The following is a 20737-nucleotide window of genomic DNA, read 5'->3' as shown; positions in this document are numbered from 1 at the left end:
TTCAAACTATTATAACAAGTTAAAAATTGTCCACTGGTAGCTATTTAAAGGTCATTAGTTACTTTATATATATATATAGTGCATGTATTCAGCAAGCAGAAATCTGGTACTACATTGTTGGCCATAAAGGGAAAAGTTGGACAAGTTCTAAATAGAGATCAAAGCCTGGGCCAGATCCTCAATTAAAGTCAAATGATTTATATTCATGCATACCAGCAGAGGGTATTTTACTGAGAGCAGAAGATTTTGTATCAGAGCAAGAGTTAAATGACAAACCACTAGTGGCGTGACTGTAATTCTAACTGTTCTTGTCCAAATATTCAAGAACTGAGTTGAACAAAACACTACACAACCCATGACACTGATTTTATGTGCCATCTCACTTGCTTATAAAATGTATGCTCTTTTTGGCTTCAGAAAAATGAAACTTCACAATTAATAGACAATGACAGCAATGTGTAACCTGCTCCCACCTTTAAAACTGATCTGTGTATCCCCACAAGCAACTTCACTCACAAGCAGCAAAAAAAACTGTGTGTGGGAGTACAGTAAGATGCAACATTTGTGGTTAGCAATTTCTATGGGTTTGGACAAGATATTTGAGTATCTTGAAAAATACTGATTTGGTTTGTTTTGTTTTTTTTTTTAAGCTAAAAAAAGGAAAATAGCTAAGTGATGTTTTAATAAGGTCATAACCCTGAGGAGAAAATTATTTCATTTCCTCAACAATGAAAAAAAGTTATGATTCTTTCTGCTGCTGTTATTAATTTGGCAATGCTTTGGTTTTCATATACATATGCTGCATAGTAATAAGTTCCTTTCTAAACAAACAGTATCAAACAGTGGAAAAAGGCTTAACAAAAAAACCTTCAGGTTTTAAGTTTGTGAGTGAAAGGAAAAGATAATAGGTTGCCCAGGGCAGTAGTAAAACTGAAAATATCTTATCAATTTTACATGGTTATCTTATTGTGATTTACAGGGTTGGGTTTGCTTGACAAATAATCCTACATTCTACAATAAAAAAACAAAACAAAACAAAAAAACAACCAAACAAAAAACCAACAAAAAAAGTATTTTCTGCTCTCTGATGACAAATAGAGGAAAAACTGAGAAAAAGAGTAAGAGAAGAGGATATTGGATGAAGAGGAACTGAGAAAACCTATCAAAACACAAGTAAAGCAATAAGGAATAAAACAGGCTTTATACAGTTCATATGGATTAAGACCCACATATTTGTAATTCTGAAAACAGAAATTAATGCTGGAAACATTTGCTGAACCATATTTGCACTTTTTCTTTTAAAGGTCAAAGAGGTGTATAATGGTTTTGCAAAGAGACAAAAAAAGTCACTGTAATAATGTCTGTTACTTACTATACTTGCTCTGTAACACTAAACCAAAGAGCAATGAACTGTACTTTTGGAAACTCTAAGGAATTGTCTTTTATAGCTGAAAGGTCAAAAGAGAATATGGGAGACCAGCTATTAAGTTACATGGTCTTTATGTATCGTTCACAGTTTGTCAGTGAATTTACAGGGAATTCTGTGCTGGAGAACAGAGATAGGCCTTGTTCCCTTTTAGTGTTTAAGTAGGAGAACCCAAGCCCTTTGGCGTATAACTCTCCCTCCCAACACACACAATCTTTCCAGCATATTTCCCTGCTCTAACATTTCTGTACCTATTCAAAATGAACACAAGCCCATTTCATAAGCACTTCCCTTCTCCTTTTGCAAAGCAGGAGCTGGCACAAGTGCAGGCTCACAGCAGAGCTGGGTTAGGGCAGCTGGCGAGCAGCAGCCATCCCAGTGCTCCCGTGCCTTGCGAAGTGCTGTCAGTCCATGGGAAAGCTCTGAAGCTGAATGAGATGGTGGGAGGGGCGGTGACAAAGGAGCTGAACTGGGAGTGTCATCAATTTAGGCTGCACTCAAAGCCTGGACATCTTGTCTGAGGCACATCACTGAGATCCTGTTTCACTGTGCTGCTGGGCAGGGACTGCTGCACTTCCCCTCTGCCCAGCCAGAGGAGCCTGCAGATCAGGTATGTCCACAAAGAAAGGTTCCACAAAGAAAGGTTCTCTACACTTGGACACTGAACTGTTGGGATCTTCAGTGTTGAACTCTACAACTGATTACCTGGTGCACTCCCAAGAGCAGTTTCTGTGACCTTTGCCTGCTTTCTGCACAAGGGATGTGAACCAAATCAAACCTTCTACACCCCCTACATCAAAGGGTCATGTGGCAGTGTTCTTCTTTAGATGCTTTGTCCAGTTTAGAGCTAGCTGGCAGATATTTCCAGTCAGTCACAGGGAGAAACCTCATTCAGAATTCCAGCTTTGGATCCTCCCTGGGAAATTCAAAATGATGTAAAATTAAGTTTTTTACAAAGGAAATGCCTCGCAGCAGTGACTGCTTGACCATTATCGACCAAGATTAACATTGTTTCTTTCACTGAGGAGAAAACCAAGCCAACTGCTGGGTTATTGTGGAAAACGCTGTAACTATCATTTCTGGAGAACAGGAATGTTGATCCATCTGGCTCATTAGGAGTCTGGGCTCCAGTTAATCCAGGTCAAAGCTGTTTTACTTCTGCGCAGTGAAAACCATTTTGAAAAGTTCTGAGCAGTGCCCACAGGTTGAGACAAACAGCTATGCAGAGCTTTGAGCACAATTTACGTGCAACAAGAAGAATAAAGAGCTTTCTGCCCTATGTGCCATGAAATAATAGATCTGAACTTGTCAAGGCTCATTCTTGATTACATTGTTGTGTTCAGAAATTATTATTATTATCTTTATGTATCATTGAAAAGCAGTTCTAATGATTACAGGGGACGACAATTTGGAACACTTACACTGAGAAAATAACCAGCTAGAATGGTGGCTCACTAAAATAAACACGAAATGGAATTAACAGAGTAGTCCCAAGGGAGATATTGAGGAGCAAACCCCACAGGTTGCTGAAACAAAATAATAAAATAAAATAAAATAAAATAAAATAAAATAAAATAAAATAAAATAAAATAAAATAAAAATTTCTAAATTAAAGTTTTCAGTAAGTTTTTGTTTGTTTGTTTTAGAAAATGTGTGGTTCTATAACTCTGTTCTAAATTAAATATACTTAGGACACTCTTTCTAAAGCAAAGGTATATTACAGAATAACTTGGGCTACAAGGAAGGCCATCTAGTCCAATGATGTTCTCAAAGCAGGGCCTCCTCCAGAGCTGGATCAAGATGCTCAGGGCAGTGTCCAATTGAGTTTGGAACCCTTCCAAGGGAGGAGATTCTACAATCCCTCTGCTTCACTGACAACAGCCATAGTAAAAACCAATATTCTTACTGTCTTGTCAACATTTCAATTTCAAAAACCTGTTTCATCCTTTCTCTGTGCACTCCTGAGAAGAGTCTGACATAATTTTCTTCATAACTATCTATTAGACAGGAATTAGGTCCCTTCATACCCTTTTCATGGCAATTTACTACAGTAATTTTAACTTTCATGACTAGGCAGAATACAGTTTTGCACTCAGTACAGTTCCCTTCAGTTTTCTAATTATGAGATTTTAGGCCTTTCTCAATTTGTAATTAACTATGGACTAGTTTTTAGTAAAAGGAGAGCATCCTATATTCAAATAATTTCTCTCTTACACAAAATATATACATGTCCACAGTATATTAAATTCTTAAACCTGTCTGAAATTACCTAAGTTCTCTAAAGATGCCTGAAATAGACTCAAATATTGGTCAGGGAAACCACGAGAGGCAAAGTTAAGCTGAGTTAAGTAGAATGCTTATACAAAAACTGAGTTAAGTAACATGCCTATATAATATTGAGAATAATACATTTGTGACATGGTTCTTGAAACCACTCTTCAAATTTTGAATGAATGCTGTCTGTGTTAACAGGAAAAGGGGGAATCCATGATTGTCAAATGCATATTTGAATCAGTTCCTGACTGAGCTACACACAATCTCAGTGCAAATCTTCTGCAAGTTTGATGTTCTAAATCAAGAAGATTGTTAAATGTGCAAATACCTTTTGAGTCATTTGTAGGGCAGCTAGAAAGAAGGGAGAAGGGCTTTTATCTTAGATCCAGAATGCTCTATACTATCAAAGTACATAATAGAAAATTGATTAGTGAGAGGAAAAATGGCAAAAAGAAATTATATACCATGGATATTGAAGAGTCAAATTGCACAGAACGAGGAGAAAGCAAAAAAGGAATTTTTCTTTGTTGGCTGAGATTCCTCCAGAAGTCATCTCTAAAGACCTAAGTGTGAATATTTCTTCAAGGCATGGCAAACCCTGACATGGGCTGGAAAGGCCAGTAAGGCTCATGCTCTAGCAGCGAAATTGAAATGAAAAGTTATTAGCCAAGGGTAAATTTGCAAATTCCCACAACATCTTGGGGAATGTTGTGGGAATTTGCAGATTTGTGAGCTCTCAAGAGTAGAAAGGAACTACAGTGCAGTTTTGAGGACTTAATGGGAGCCAAATAATAGCAATTTTGACCAGGCAGTGAGATCACTTCCTCCACAAGCTCCAAGACAAGGAGAATCATCACAGACACTCTCCACATTATGATTTAAGTCAAAGCTGTTATCAAAAGTCTTTGAACACAGGACTGTTGTACTCATCTCAAGCATATGAATAAACCAGAGAAGCTGCACTCAATGAAGTTTAACAGTAAATGGTCAAGTGAAAAGGCTTTTAAGCTTATAAATACTTCATAGAATTTTAACACTAAAGGTAGCATACATTAAATATGAAAGCCATACTGAATTTCCCACTTTCTCTAGGAAAATGCATCATATAATGTTTCAAAACACTGGGAAATACAAGCACTTTTTCACCTAATATCTTCTCACACTTGAGAATGTGCATTAGGTACACAGGAGAAATTTCTGTTTTTCTCTATCACCTGTTTCTTCAGTATCCAAGTAAAAAGCAAAAAGGAGCACTGAAAACACAGTAAAAGAAATTGAAGATCCCTAAAGAAAAGAGATAGGAGTTTTTGTCAAGGATCAAAAGGGGATTAAATCTATATGGTCAGTCAGGGAATTATTCTGGTAGAAGAGATTTACTGTAAAACAAAATTGGCTCACAGCTGAAGATGCTGGAAAGTCTGAAAAGCCAATACTGAGGAGCCATCAGATCTTCCCACCCAATTATGAGAAACACTTATTTTTCTTGTCTCAAAGAATGAGCCATACAATGAGATTTATGTTCTTATGAGATAAAGTGTCAAGTAATATAGGTGACAACAGTCATTTTAGCAGATCAAGAGGCAATATTATCAATACTATGGAAATTAAATCAACAGTAACTCCTGTTCCTTGCCTGATGACTAAGACTCCATCAGAGAAGATCTTTTTCTGTTTTGTTCTCTTGTGGTGCTAGTTTTTTTGAAAGCAGAAAGGGAATAAGATCCTTTCAGACAGAGTGAAGGATTAGTGCATCGTGCTGGTGATTTGGGATCAAAACTGGCATTGTAACTGCTAGGACATTTCTTAGCAGTAATGAGGAGGCTGTCTGAAAAAGGAAGAGAGGAATTCAATATCAGTAGTCACAGTAAACCATGTTACTACTTCAAAAGCTGTAGTTCCTGACAATAAAGAAAGAGAGAAAAGAAAGGCTTAGCAGGACATTTACCAGCAGTCCCATTACCTGTGGGCAAAGGCAAACAAGCCCAGTCCATTTGCCCGTTTTTTGTGCCAAGCCATAACAGGCCCCATAACATTTTTATTCAAAATATGTAAAAATCGAATCTAATTTTTTACAGGGAAGTGGGAGGAGGAGGGCAAAAGGACAATAATGGCAAAACAATTGGCAAAAGAGGGCCAGTGCCCTGCAGTTGGCAAAGCAGTTTATGGGCAATACAACTCAAACAATGAAAAATGGGAGCAGTCCTGAACTACCTCCAGCAGCCCTGGCCCCGCACAACTCAGACATTCCTTCTCCCTCCCTCAAGCCTCTAGTGAATAGATCTCTGTTTCAGAAGTGTGTGGGCCTGTCAGGCTTTGGCCTCAGCCCCAGTCTGAGCAGCAGCTTTCCCTCTGTGGTTTTCAGCCTCTGGTGTTCGAGGTGGACATGTCCAACCCCACAGAGACCTGAAGGCAGCACCTGGAGGAGCACCAGTGCTGGAGACAGAGCTTCAGTGAGAACAAATGAGACCCTAACAAGTCCTTCCTGTCCATAAATGAGGCTCAAGTTGAAGATGTTTAATACAGTGTGAGGTCTAAATTAACTCAGTCTGTGATTAATTGAACCTATCACAATTTATGCATAATCTGTAATTTATACCATGCCGCATCAAGCAAGCATGTGGTTTATTGTACACACAGAACAAGATGATTTAGATTATAAGGGACGTGGTGAAGCGACATACAGCAGACCTGTCAGGGAGGGAAAGGGAGGAGAACTAGAAAGGGCTCTGAGTGAGAGACCTGTGCTTTCTCATCCATGGTACCATACTCCCTTTTTTGAAAGCTGTAACTACAGCAGCATGGTCTTGCAAATCTCCCTGCCAACCAGCCTGAGAAGACATGGTGACACAAGGATGCAAATGAGAAGTAGAGAGAGTTAAAATGAACTCCCAGATCTGCTACTCCTGTTCGTATTTCTATAGGGTTTTCTTCGCCTTACGTTCTCATGCAAACTCTTCACTGGCATGCATTATCATGACAGAGCTCTGTGGCTGACCTGCATCTCAGGTCTTTCTTCCAAACCTCTCTGGCTGTGTTCTGGATGTCTTCTTCTCTCCCTTTGCCCCACATCCTAGTGCAGCTTCAAAAAGCCTTCCTGATTCTGCTTTTTCTTCAGTTCTTACTGTCCCCAACATTCCCTATTCTTCAGGCAGGCTACAATTACCATGATATTTGTATCCTCAAAACAAAACCTTGTAAATGTTCTGTAAATACATAAATGCACTTCTTTTGTTGGAAATATGAGAAAATATGAATGCATGAATAAATGACCCCACAAACTGGAGGTGCAAGTTGCCCCGCTAGTGTTTGAATGGCTTTGAGAGCCAGCTCTGTCCTCCTGGCCTCCATAAAGAAATCTTAAGGCAGGAAGGCTCTGTGCATAAGGAAATCTGGGGTAGTGGCTGCATAAAACAAAGGGATTCACTGAGTTTCTGGTGCAATTCTGACTGGGTTGCAGCACTGACATTTTTGTCTGTTAAAAACGATGATACTGATAACAGTCAGGGCCCCATAAGGGGTTTCTCTGCGTGAAGTCAGGCTTGAGTGTTACACTTAATCTGCAGTTACATTTTAAATTGCATTTATATTATAGCTTAATTGAAGTGTGCATACGATTTCCCACAAATACTACTTTCAGCTGTTATACCATATCAATAATAATTAGAACGATTTATACATTCATTCCACTCAGATCATGTGTGATATGCTTCAGAATAACTAGATCTTTCAACAACAGCTGTAATGGCTAATAACTGTCACTACCATCACATGAGGTGCTTGAAGCTTCATAAACTCACCTCCAGGATTCTTTCTTGCAACATCTTTGATCATTTTCAGCTATGATTGCAGCCCTGGCTACACCATGACAACTTCTCTTTTCATACAGAAAATACATTCTTGCTCTCTTCTGCCAACCTAATTTCACTATTCAAATTCATTGACTAAAAACTAACCAGGTTTTTGTTTACAGTGATTACAAATTCATAATCCCATCTGGGCCTCAGAATTTTGCTCAGCACATTGGCAATTAATATCCAATTAATGCTTGTAGACCCACTGATTGTATTACATATCTACAAAGCAGACTGCTGACACATTCATTTATATTTCACAGCACACTGCAGGCTATATGGTACAGAGAGTACATTAAAAACTCCTAGAGTATTCCAGACTCAGGTACAAGAACTCCCCAGGAACATATTCTCACCAAAACAACGAGATGAAGAACTAAAAAAACACCATAAAACCCCCAAAACCAACCCCACAACAATAAAACAAAACTAAACCAAAAAAATCCTTGGAAAAAAAAATCCAGGGATTTTTTACTGTGTAGAAAACAGAAAATTAAATCATCATAGATAAAATGTAATGCCTGGTATTTGGCAAAGGACTCAGGCAATTGCAGAGAGGTGTGCTGTTTCTGTGTGAGAAAGAAAGAGCAGATCAGTAACTAAAAGTAACTTCCCATGGCTGGTCACAGCTGTAGGTTTAGTTCTAGACCAAAAACCAGGCTTCAGTGGATGCAAGTTACAATACAAAGCATTACAAAACAAAATAGAGATGATGCAAATTTGTATGATGTAAAACTGAAACAGAATATAACTTTCAAAGAAGTGATATTGATTTAGGGAATCTTGGAAACTGTGACATGCACGATACATTTTCTCTCTGGCTCAAAAATATTATGCCTTAATGTAAAGCTGTTATATAAGAGTACAAGTTTCCAAAAAGAGTCCTCAGGTTTCTAATAGGTTCCCAGCTGGAAGCCTTTCCCATTAGAATGGAACTGAATGACTTCTGATTATAAATAAATATTTCCAATACCTCACTTCAAATGTCTTTTTCTAAATTTTTGCATTTAACTGAGCTACACATTCACGTAATCACAGAATATGCTACTGAACTGTTCAAAAAGCAGCTAACTCTTTCTTTGCTGCACTTTAACAAATAAAAATAACATTAAAAATAGGGCTTAAACTCAGGTGACATAAACAAATATAGCCTGGAAAATAACTATCATCTCTTATTAGTTATTAAAAACACCCATGGTGTCTTGTTACTAGAAAATAATCAGGAGGCATATTGAAGTTGCTATAATAACAGAAAATGATAACAAAAATTACCTAAACATAAGACAGATACAGAGAAAGATGGAACTAACAGAATTTATATTCATCTAAAGGATTAAAGTGGTAAAGTCAACCACAGTACTTTTATGAGAGACACATTGACTGTACACTCAATAACAGCATTCATTTGGAAGGCAACAAATATTTTAAAGGGCTTACTTTTATTCCTCTGATTTTGAATTAAAGACATCAAAAAATAAAATCTCAACATGTTTAAATCTATATAACCTAAAGGTCTCTCAGGTTTTTAAAAAAATTTTTGCACTCAGAGTAAATTTGCAACAAGTGTTCAAAATAATAACCATATTTTCACAGAATAAAAATCAAATTAAAGTAGTACCTAAGACAGTTTGCTAACTTCTAATTTTTAAGTAACTTCCAAAAATATGCTGATACTACTGCAGGTGTTTGCTGCATATATTTAAGTAGTTTTTAACTTGAATAAATTTAAAACACAATGGACATTCTATAGTACATAATAATTTAACTAAATGGGCTTTCCAGTAAAGGGCTGTTGTGATAAGCTAGAATTCAGATGAATACATCCTGAAAGACCAGCTCTAAATTGATTTGCAGCTAGTTTATAACATGGGCACACAGGCAAATATGGACAGTTTTGATTCTTGTGTGCACACCCTGCAAAAACCTGGCATCAACAGAACATGAGAGATCCCAAATCTCCCTTTAAAACCACCTTCCACACTAGTCAGACAGGCTGCTGGCAGACAAAAGCACTGAAAGAGCTGGTCAGAGTCACTGCAAAGTGACTATTGATTATTTGAGAGAGGCCTTTGTGATTGTGGGAGGCTCTGGAGGAAGGGGAAGAAAGTAAATGGCATTTATTTTCAAATAAAGCAAAGAATATTTGGGTAATCTGGGAAAGCAATGAAGCAAATCCTCTAAAAAACCTGCAAATCATCCTTGAAATCATGTCCTAACATATGAAAGAAAAGAAAAGAAGCTGACTGGGAGTGTAGACAGCCTAGTTTTATAAAGGAAAGTGATGCCTGACCAACCTGACAGCATTTCATGGAGAGGTGACTGGTTCAGTGAGGGGGGGACAGCACTAGATGCTATTTATCCTGACTTCAGCAAGACTTTTAACACTGTCTCCTATAACATTTTCACTTAAAAAACCCTGGTTTGGGGGTTTAGTAATAGAGTAAGTGGCCAGTGGGTGTATTGAAAACTAGCTGAACTGCTGGGCTCAAGCTGGGAGCTGGTTGTAAAATGTCTGTCCAGGAATCTGACAGGAGCCTTGTGCAGCTCAAGAAGGGAAAGCACAAAGTTCTGCACAGAGGGAGGAACCACTGCACAAACCAGTAGGAGGTGGGGACCAAACAGCTGGAAAACAGCTTTCCAAAAATGGTTCTGGTGGACATGAAGCTGGGCACGAGCCAGCAATGTGCCCTGGCAGCAGGGAAGGCAAATGTTATCCTGGGCTGCATCAGGCAGACTGTTTCCAGCAGGATAAGGGAGATGATCCTTCCTCTCTGCTGAACCTTGCTCAGACAAAACCCTGAGTCCAGAGCTGGGCTCCCCAGTATGGACACACTGGAGTGAGACCATGGAAAGGCCACAAAGAAAGGAGAAAGTGATGGGACCACCCTGCAGATGAGCAAAGGCTGAGCAAACTGGGACTGCTCAGCTGGGAGCTGTGAAGGTTCAGTGGGATTTTATCAGTAACTAAATATTTGATGGGAGGAAGCAGAGCAGAGAGAGTCAGACTCTTCTCTCCAGTGCCCACTGGCAGAAGGAGAGACAATAGGCATAAATTAAAATTTAGAGGAAATTCCATAGATACTTAAGAAGAAAAACAGATTTTTGTGAGGATAGTCAGTTGCTGGGACAGGCTGTGGAATCTCCATCCTTAGAGATATTTAAAACCCAAGCTGACATTACCCTGAGCAACCTGCTCTCACTGACCCTGCTCTGAGCAGGTAATTAGAGTAGATGATCTCCAGAGGCATCTTCCAGCCTCAGCTGCTCTGCGAGTCTGTGAAATATCATCAGTTTATAGGCTGAGCAACAGTTTCTGGAAGCACTCCAAGACAGACACAACACCTCTTAGGAACTCATAATCCATCAAAAAAAGCCTCCATAGATTGACTTATTGCACCAGGAAAAAATGAATTCCTTGGTTACTATTTAGGGCTAAGACATTTTTCACTTTCTAGATAAGAATTTAACAGATAAGAAGCAAATAACCTTGGTGGCTACAGTAGGCAGATTTAGGGAAAAAAAAACCTCTGTCCACATTTTGAACAAGTCCTTGTTCAAATCACATCCTTCCTTCAGTTAGGGGGAGGATTATTGGTCAAGTAAACTTTGCATCACATTTGCCTGCAACATGTCAAGTGCAAAATGAATCAATTCAGCAGTAGCAGCAGCTGTGAAGAGTTGGCAAAATGACTGTTAAATCAGCTTAAGATAACATGCAATAATTAGCAAGCCTTATTGGGGGAGGAAAGGGCTTATTTAAAGGAGCTAAAGCAGTACAGCAATGGATGCGGATGACTCAGAGAAATGGAAAAACAGCAAAAGGACTAAAGAGAAAATAAGAGAGCTGACAACAGTATTTGTAGAAAAGAGTTTGGGCTTCACAATTCAGCTACTATTCCCTAAGAAAAATAGGTTTGTCCTTACAAGATGAAAGGGTGAATGTTACTGTCATTCAGTTTCTTTCAAAAGAAACATAAAATGTTTCCAATTATGGTTTTTAGCTGTAACAGTTGAAAAACATTATTAAGTTAGCAACTGTGCTAAACCCAGCAGTAATTCTGAATTGATTCTGTAAAGACATGCCTTGTTTTGAACAGGAAATAGAGATGGACAATATAATCCAATAGATTTCCTTTCCCAAGGCAAAAATGTGCCCCAGCTTATATTCTCTGAAGCTTTACATCAGTCAGGTAATTGGGACAGAAACACCACTTCACTGAGGACAACTTTTACTCCTAATAGAGGAATTTGATATAACTAAGTACAAGTTCTACTTATGTGCCCTCTAGAAAGCCTCTTGATGCACGCAACCTCTTTCAAACCTATGCTAGTATCACTGAGCCATCCTGTAGGCAAGGATACAGGTATCATAGAACTTCAAACAGTTACAGAAAAAAAAAAATCAGATTTAGGATGATTTCTTTTATTTATAAATATAAATTTATTTACAGTAAGTTCTTTGTTTACAGTTAGTGTTACACATTCTACTGTTAGATATCTGCTCTTAGAATCCACCCTTTATTTCACAGTTTTAGTTTCCCTCCATAATTCTTGCTAGAGCTTTTAATACTGATTTATTTAATTATTAGGAAGAACAGAAAGGTCAGAATGAAGCCTACAACATGCTTGTCCTTTACAGACTGCTATAAAAGGAACTGTTCTCATGTTTTGGCGAGAAAACAAGAATTCGTTTTCGTGAAAAGTTACTTGGCTTCACCTTTGGTTTCCATTCAACATCCAATGCTACCAAAACTTTCTCCTCTGTAAACAGAGTATAAGCAGAGCAAACACTTTAATCTGGATCTTCTGCATTTTTGGAGTGTGAGTAACCATCAGCCAACCAAGCATTTATAAATGTGATCTTAGAATTCAGTGTAAAAATATACTGATCTCTATTTCCAGAGTGGTTGGCAGGGCTTGAAGGGTGGGGCAGGGAATAAAATATGTACCAAATCACATGATAAGAAAAGGTCAATGGTAAATAAAGTCAAATGAATAAAAGAAATACTGTTGTATTCCTGAAATCCAATTCAAAATAATTTGGGGTTTCTTAAAATCTTCATTAAAAGCAGCACAAAAAAACACTAAACTGAGTTTTTTGAGTTAGTAAGCCTGTACACATCATGTCCACAAGTCCACCACACGTTTGTAACTTCTCAGTTTCCTCTTCCCCTTAATTTCAATTAGCAGTTGGCCTAATTAACTGGTCAGGATTGTCTTTGCTAGTCCTACCTGGATCTCTCTGCAGCAAGGAGAGCCTCTGCCCTCTTGCCCAAACAGACTTGCTTATGTTTTCCTTTTTTATTAGTTGGTCAGCTTTGGAATGAGTTAGACAGCCACGGAAGGCTGGGGACTCCTACTTTCTAAGCCCAGGAATGTGACAGGATAGCTTTATGTCTAACAGCATTTTCCCTGTGTCAAAGAAATGGACACAAACAGTCCCAGTTATTGCTATCAACAGTATCAGACATTTACATCAGAACATGTCCCAGACAATCCACCACCCAGTAAGTTCATTAAGTGCTTTTTAACACCCCCAACAATGCTAGCTAATTAATGTTATTAATGTTTTAGAAAATACAGTACTTGCATTAATTTTCCCCAAGCTCAGCAACAGCTAGGTAGCTTTGAGGTTTGTTCAGAGTGAAATACTTCATAACCAGTCTTTTCCAAATAAAAACTTAAAAATACTGGGGTTAGGGGGCAACCAACACTGAGACAACAAGGTGAAGGGTATTTTGAAGCATTTGTGTGTGATGAGCACAGAGAGGCTTTGGAGAGAGGAGGACAGATGAACAGAGACCTCAGATTCCTAAACAACTTCTTCGATACACACACCATCAGCAGAGCGTGAGCTGTGTCAAAGCAGTAATAGATTTCACTGCAGAAATGTTTCTTATGAGAAGCCTGTACCTGGTTAGGACCTATAAAGAAATCCTTTCTTTCTTTCCTTCCTTCCCCTCCCACCCCTTGGTTTTCTCCAGCCGCTGCAGTCCATGACCTTCACAGGGAAACGCTTCTGCTTTGACAACAGGCTGCAAACCTCCAAGGACTAGCAGGGATTTCTGGGAGAGAAAACTGTTGCCTCACTCACAATCCAATCAAAACCTGAATGTACCAAGTGAAAAATAAACCAAGGACATCATTATTCTGCTTCATTGTGATTTGGCTTGCCTTCAAATTTCATACTCTGTGTATCTGAAATAGCAGCAACACCTCCATTAGCTGGGCTTTTCAACACTTTAATCAAAGTATCTTTCAGAATAAAAAAAGCAGAAATGTCAAATTCCAATCACCCTTTAAATTTCCTCAATTCCCTGTGCTACAGAGAATTAAAGCCTTACCTGGGGATAATTTCCTGTACAAACCAGCATGCAGGCACGCAGATGCTCTGCCATGTAGGCAGGCCCCAATTTTAGAACATGGCAAGCCCTGAGGTGGTGGGACAGGGAGGCTCCCCTGCAGGCATCCCATGCTCGTGTCCATGCTCCTGCACCCAGTGAAGCTGATTTCTCATCAGGGATAACAACTTTCACACTTTATAATAAATACAGGTTATCATGTGTCCAGCTGAACAATGCTGTATACCTCCTCCAGTGTGCATTATCTGCCCTTCTTCTTTCCAAGTTTTTATTAAAAATATCAGATGTTGGCATTTCTGTTTTTATTGGGACACTCTGAAGGGCCAAGAGACCCAGAGTTTTTCATTGGCATCCAGAGGAATGAACTGGTCTAAAGAAACAGGCACACAAGGTTTGATTAACCTGACTAAAACTCATTTTCTCTCTCATTCTGGGGTGCTTGCAATACCTCTAGGTCCCCAGAGTTCTTGCCAAAGATTTTAGCAAAGGCAAGCTAAGCAAAATGCAATATTCTGGATCAACATTTAGGTCATTTCTACATACTGAAGTTTTTTAAGCTTTTTTTTTTCTTTTTTAAGGAACCCTGAAACCATTATGTTACTTCACAGGAAACTACTCTAGGGGGGAAAAAAAACACCCTTAGGACTAACATATTTCTGTAATAGTTTCTTTGAGGAAACTTTTACAACTGTATCTTCTTATTTTATTATCATTGAAATTATGCTACTTTCTTTCTGCTGAAGATAATAATCCCTTAAAAGTTCTTTAAGAAAGAAATTAAGTATAATTCTGGCATGTTAACTGTTATCTTCTATGAACATATCCAAAATTACAAGAACATATGCTTCTGCTCACATAATACTATTTCTTCTACAGATTCTCATAATATTTAAAAACTATATTTGCTCTTGAGAATAAAAGACTGCATACAACTAAAAAAACCCAACAGATAGATTTGTATCTTTTAAAAATACAGAATTAGAGAAAGGACCAGAAAATCTCTCAAATAGCATCAGCCTCATGCTCTAAATAATATCCCATAATATGACTTGCAAGAAGAACCAAGAAAGTTTATGACTTTCTGGAAATGCAGCTTATCTGTCCTTCAAAACACATAATTAAAAATGTTCTGACTTGTTGCACATGTGGTAAGTAACCTAGAAGGGAAGTCTCTGTGGTCTTTGCAGTGAGTACCCTGAACCCAAACAACTCCTTTGCTCCGTGCGTTTTCCTGGGAAGATGAAGGATCTTGTTCCCCTGTGCAGAACAGTTGGCAAGACGTTCTGGAAAGCCACACTCCATTAACCATTATTCCTGCTTTCCACACAGCTCAGTCTTTGATAAGGCACAATTACCTAAAATTCCCAATGTGGTTTTGCTTCCCCTGGCAGTGATACAGTATCACCACAAGTGCATCTCCTGCAACAGCAATGTGATGCTACAAAGCTCCACTAAATTTATTGAGAAGTCTTTATCCAGCAGTTAGCTATAACACAGTACAATGGTTATCCTCCTAAATGATAATTAAGCTTTGGGGTAAAATTTAATTGAAAATGTACTGTGAAAATCAACAAGTCAGCTCTTTCAAATTGAGGCTGCTTGGTTCGAAATACTGTTCAATGTGATTTTGTCTCACAGTAATCCATGACAAAAATATATGAGTCTAATCCTGTTTCCTCTGGAGATCATTTAAAAACACTTAACCCCTTGGACAATTTGGTTTGAATAATTTCACATTGTTCAAATATTTTCAATAATGTGTTATTAGTCAAGTGTTTAACTTTTTTCTACAAATACTGTATCTTTTCGGTAATAAAAACAGGATCTTATCAGCAACTATTCAATTCGTAAAATAATTGACTTGTTTCCTTTTAAAAAAAATTTATATTTTCACAGAATGCAGCATGCTCTTAGACTCCCATTCTTTGAATACAGTCCCCTGATCAATAATTGTGTTGGAGGGATCTGTGGGCAGCTGTGGTGGCCATGGGCAGCCAGAAGACCGGGGCTGAGGGAGCTGACAGAGGGTGAGGGTGAGGAAGAACCCTCCTGCACTAGCTAGGGTGTGACTTTGCAAGAAGTTCTCTCCTTACAACCACGATCCAAAGAAGTTTGCTGCCATGCTCCTCCCATCTCCCTGGGCTGTCTTGGGCCACAGCAGACCATGTGGCCCATCAGGAGGAGCCTGCCAGGCCAGCATTCCCCTGCAAGGTGTGTGCGTGTCACAGGGCTCCTTCTGGAGGAGCTCCGGTGTCACCCCGGTGCCCCACGCACCCACTGTGAGTCAGTGCCCACCAGCCGGACCCCGAGCCTGGCTTTGAGTCAGCCTCCTCCAAAAGGGATGCAGGGCACAGCCCTGGGTTGGGCACTGCTGCACAGCAGGGAATCTGACATCTGGGAATTCACTGCAGAAATTTCTGGTCTGAGCTGAGGTGTGAAACTGGACGGACCCCGGCTGAGGAACATCCATGGCATCCTCTAGGAGACCCCTTGTGGCCACCAGCTTTCAGGCAGGATTAATTTCTTTTCCATGCTGGATGATTAATTCTATTTTTAGTCACTACTTTGTGCAAATCCAAGCAGAGAAAGAGGATGCCTGTGTGTGTGACTGCAAGCAGAATTTGGTTCCATGTCAAAATAAGGACACAGAAAGAGGATTATATCTGCTAGAAGGGAGAAATACAGCATATGATATTGAATCCCCTAGGGAAACCGACTTCTGAAATGAAGTTCCCAGTAATCTCATCTTAATTAAAACAAAATGAAATTTATGATATCTCATTTCCCTGCCACTTTATTATTTAGGTGTCATTGTCAAAGACTTTGCAGAAATCGAGGAAGAGACAGCAGCTGCCCCAAGGAGTTTCCAGTCTGTCTCAGGAAGAAGTAAACACTGAACATCTCAGGAAAAAAAGTAAAGCCCTTGGCAATGAATAAATACCTTTGTATTTCACAAAGGTCATTCTTAGCTAAAGTGAGACAACTCAGGGAATGAAGAACCCATCTTTACTGCTGTGGCTCAGGGGAGAAAAGAACACAAAAGAGGTGAGTGCAGAGGTGGATGAAGGGTTGAAGAGGGGCCAACAAGAAAAGAGAAAGGATGGATTTAAAAACAATACAAATGTTTAAGTGACCACTTTCACCTTTAAAAACAAAAAGTTTTCATCCAATATGGAAAGAAAAGGAAGCAAAGACAACAAGTAAGGGATGTGACATGTCCTGAATGAAGGCAGAGGACAAATTTGGGAACATTATTTTGGGCACACCTTGTCACAAAGTGCAGATAGAGGTTTTTCTATTTTTATTGAAATAAAGCTATTAAAACCCCCCTGAAAATATTATAGAAAATTATATAAAGAAAAATGTCATGCTCTTTTAAAGAGTGAGGATACAGCTGAGGAAATCCATTTAGCTAAATAACTCCCAAAAAGTGCTAGGACATCACCCTTTCATTTTAGATATGGACAGACTTACATAACATAATTTAGCAAGTGATTTAATGGTTCTTGTCATGAATGCTATTCATCTGCTAGATGCAACTCTGGTTTCTATTCATATTTTACAAAACCTCTATCACAACTATTTTTTTTTTCATCTACTAATCTTCTACATTTCCAGAGTGAAATTACAACTTTTAAACTAAGCAGTAAATATCTTTCCCCCTTACTTAGCACACACCTGCCCAACTTTGCTTGTGGCACCATCTCTGCCCCAAGGCTGAGGAAAAGAAATCTGGGCTGATAATGTGATTTCCCTTGGAAAGGGAGTATATAGAAAAGTGAAGAAGACAAATTATCCTTATTCCTCTCCAAAGAATCCTCTTGCTAGCCAGGACTAAAGCCTCTTAGGAGAAACTCAAGACATTTTTTCTTCCCAACTGCTCCTCCAACCTTTTCAGAAGTTAAGAAAACTTTCTCATAATTATCAAGTTTGTGATAATGATGCTCTCTTTGTTCTATCTTACTTGAACTTCTAGACTGTGTCAAATAAGTAAAAAATGTTATCACTGAAGGAGCTCTCTAAGCAGTACAAAACTGTCTGGAAAATTAATAGCTAATTCAAGTTTTATTTATTGTGCAAAAAGTAATGTTTGACTTCATCTTGCAAAAAAGGAAAGCAAATTGGCATAAGATCACATCTGCACCTTGAAATTTTCTAAGTTTCCTTCCTGTCAAACATAAAAAAATTAATCTTATTTTGACACTGTCTTCATCACATGGACCATGCAGTCCATTATATGCTAGGGGGATAAATGACAACATGTCTGTATTTCCCTGCCTTTTATGATCAGAAAATAGAGAAAAACAGAAATTCTCTCTAACAGGACTAAGCTGAAAGTGTAAGAGCCAAAATACATTATAAAACAGGGGGCAGAGACCACAGATTATGTCCAGACAACTCTGACACTTCTTTTTTCACTGGCACAATCTATTCTGAGAGCCTGGGTGGGGGAGGCAGAAGAAAGATCATCTGGGAGCATGGTAGATGGATTTTAAAACTCTCTGTCATTCTTTCATTCTTGGCTCTCCTCAGTTTCCTGCTCTTGGCATCCTCTGTATTCCTTCGTATTGCACATAGGGGTTTGTTTTATACAAACAAGTGCAAGTCTGGAAAAGATGCCTGGGTCTTTTTGGAGTTTTGTTTTTTTTTCTGGGAGAGCTCAGCTGCTGCTCACTCTGAACTAAACTGACACCCCCTCATTCAGCTGATACCAGACAGTTCAGCAACCAGAGAAGAGCTCTCTTACTCTGTAAGTTAATATTAGACAATGAAACTGCATATGCCATTAAAGTTCAAAGAAACTGATTACTCCTTTGATGTGTTGCCAAATTATTAGAATAATGACACTATTTTTTTTCAAGTGTATTGGTGTGTCTCCTCAATTCTCTCTTTTTTAACCCCATGCTTTAATAACTGTTGAACTTCAGAAAGAAATGTGTTATTTTTCTTCAAAGGAGAGCTGGGTACTGTTTCAGGATGACTTCTTTTATATATAATGTAAAAGATATTAGCCCCCTATCAGAGACAAAAAAATCACTTTATTTTCCCCCTCAGGTGCTCTCCTAGCTTAGACTTAGAAAACAAACATTTTAAAATGCATGCTGTTAGTGGGCTGTGCAGCACTACACTCCTCTGTCAAAGTGAATATTGTGATAAATTATGTCAGTCTGTTCATACTTACAATCATCTTCCACTTCCTCATACCAAAGCATGTGAGCAGACATGAAATCTCTCCACAAAACAGAGGAAAAAGAAAACAACAGCAAAATATTTCTTGGCAAAGTATATCCCAACTTTGCTGCTCCAGTGGCTTTTAGCTGGATTAGGCTTGTCCCTGCTTAGGGCCAGCTGTGTCCCCGCAGAGAGAGGAGCCCAGGGCAGCGGTGCCCGGGCAGGGACGGGCAGGGAGAGGCAGGGACAGGCAGGATCCTCACTTCACCCAGCCGGCATGGGAACTAATGCCAGGGCTCTTTGGAGGCCCCGAAATGTTTCAAATTCCAGGACCTGCGCAGAAGCAATGCTCTCTGTGCTTCCCCTTCAAAACAAAGTTGATTTCCCATAATAGGACAGCCCATGCACTCGACGTATAAGGCTCTGCTTCCAGGGTGGCATGTGCAATGGATTTAAATTATGGGTTGCAGCTTCCCAAGGAACATTCAGGCTACAAAGCGGGGTGAAGATATTTATGCTCCCTTTGTAGAGTTCCCTGGAGAGCCCTATGAAACAAATTTGATTGCTTCCCAGCAAATGACCCCTGGCCCATCCCCAGACAGGTTCCTCCTTTTTTGGGAGACAAGCAGCAACCCTCCCTGATCCCAAAATCCTTTTGGGATTTCAACCTCCCTCCCGAGCAGGGGAAAAATAAACAAACCCTAAATTAGTGTTGTCACCCAAACTGAATGTGTAAATGTTAACACAAGTTGTGGTAAGTCAGTAGCTGCTTAAACAGGAAAAAAAAAAAAAAACCAAACCACAAAAAACCCCAGGACTATTGACTTACAACTGACCTTTTCCACTCCCACCAAAACCACGCAGTACTAATGCTGTACAGAGTCCTGGAGCTGCAGAGGAGGCAGAGGAAGGAGTGCACACAAGCTGCCTGCCTATTTCTCTTCCTAACAGTGGGAACATCCCTTCTGTCCCAAATCCCAAACAGGTGGGGCCTGGGCTGAAGCTCTCCCCCTGCACTCAGTGCCAGGCCTCTTTAGTTTGCACAGGAAGGAAAAAGAGACATCCACAGAATACTTGGGAAAAGGACTGCAGCATCCTTCACCCAACCCCAGTTTTTATAAGGCTGCTTTCTCCAATATGTACTTTGTACAGTATGTACAGCCTTTAGAGACAGGCCACATTAAATCATGTAAATGGTTTCATTTGAGAAGTCATTTAAAGAAACACTCTTATGCTGTCCATTTTTTTAAATCTATCCTTAAAAACCTGAAAAGTGCTATTTTTCAGTTTTAAAGCTTAATGTGTCTAGTCATGCTGATTATAAGTTTATAAGTAATTTCCTGGATTATACAGAAAAATAAACACAAAAATGAAGTGTGTAATATAACCTTACAGCCACTGGCATTTTCTACACTGATAGTCAAATTAATACACTGAAGAACCTGGATGTACAGTACACTCCAAGAGACTGCTAAGGATTAATTTGCAGCCCACAGGAACTGCAAGTCATGAACTGATGTAGAAAATAATCTGAAGCAGAACAGAGCACACTGTAACAGCAGCAGCATTTTGATTATTTGAGGGAGAAGGAGACTGAGAAAACTCAGGAAAGGAACCGCTTATTGTGCAATTTCTTTGTTTTAAAATACCTA

The 20737-nt window shown here is 39.1% G+C and overlaps 1 protein-coding gene across 8 annotated transcripts in view; it reads right to left on the bottom strand.

Moving 5' to 3' along the window:
- DMD (dystrophin) overlaps positions 1-20737 on the bottom strand; it is a 1148686-nt gene that overhangs the window by 959712 nt on the left and 168237 nt on the right. The window lies entirely within an intron of this gene.

Source organism: Agelaius tricolor, unplaced genomic scaffold, assembly GCF_023055355.1.
Source record: "Agelaius tricolor isolate 1412-34295 unplaced genomic scaffold, bAgeTri1.0.p SCAF_7, whole genome shotgun sequence".
Taxonomy (NCBI): domain Eukaryota; kingdom Metazoa; phylum Chordata; class Aves; order Passeriformes; family Icteridae; genus Agelaius; species Agelaius tricolor.
The sequence above is the reverse complement of the archived record's forward strand: the minus strand, read 5'-3'. Positions and strand labels throughout refer to the sequence as shown.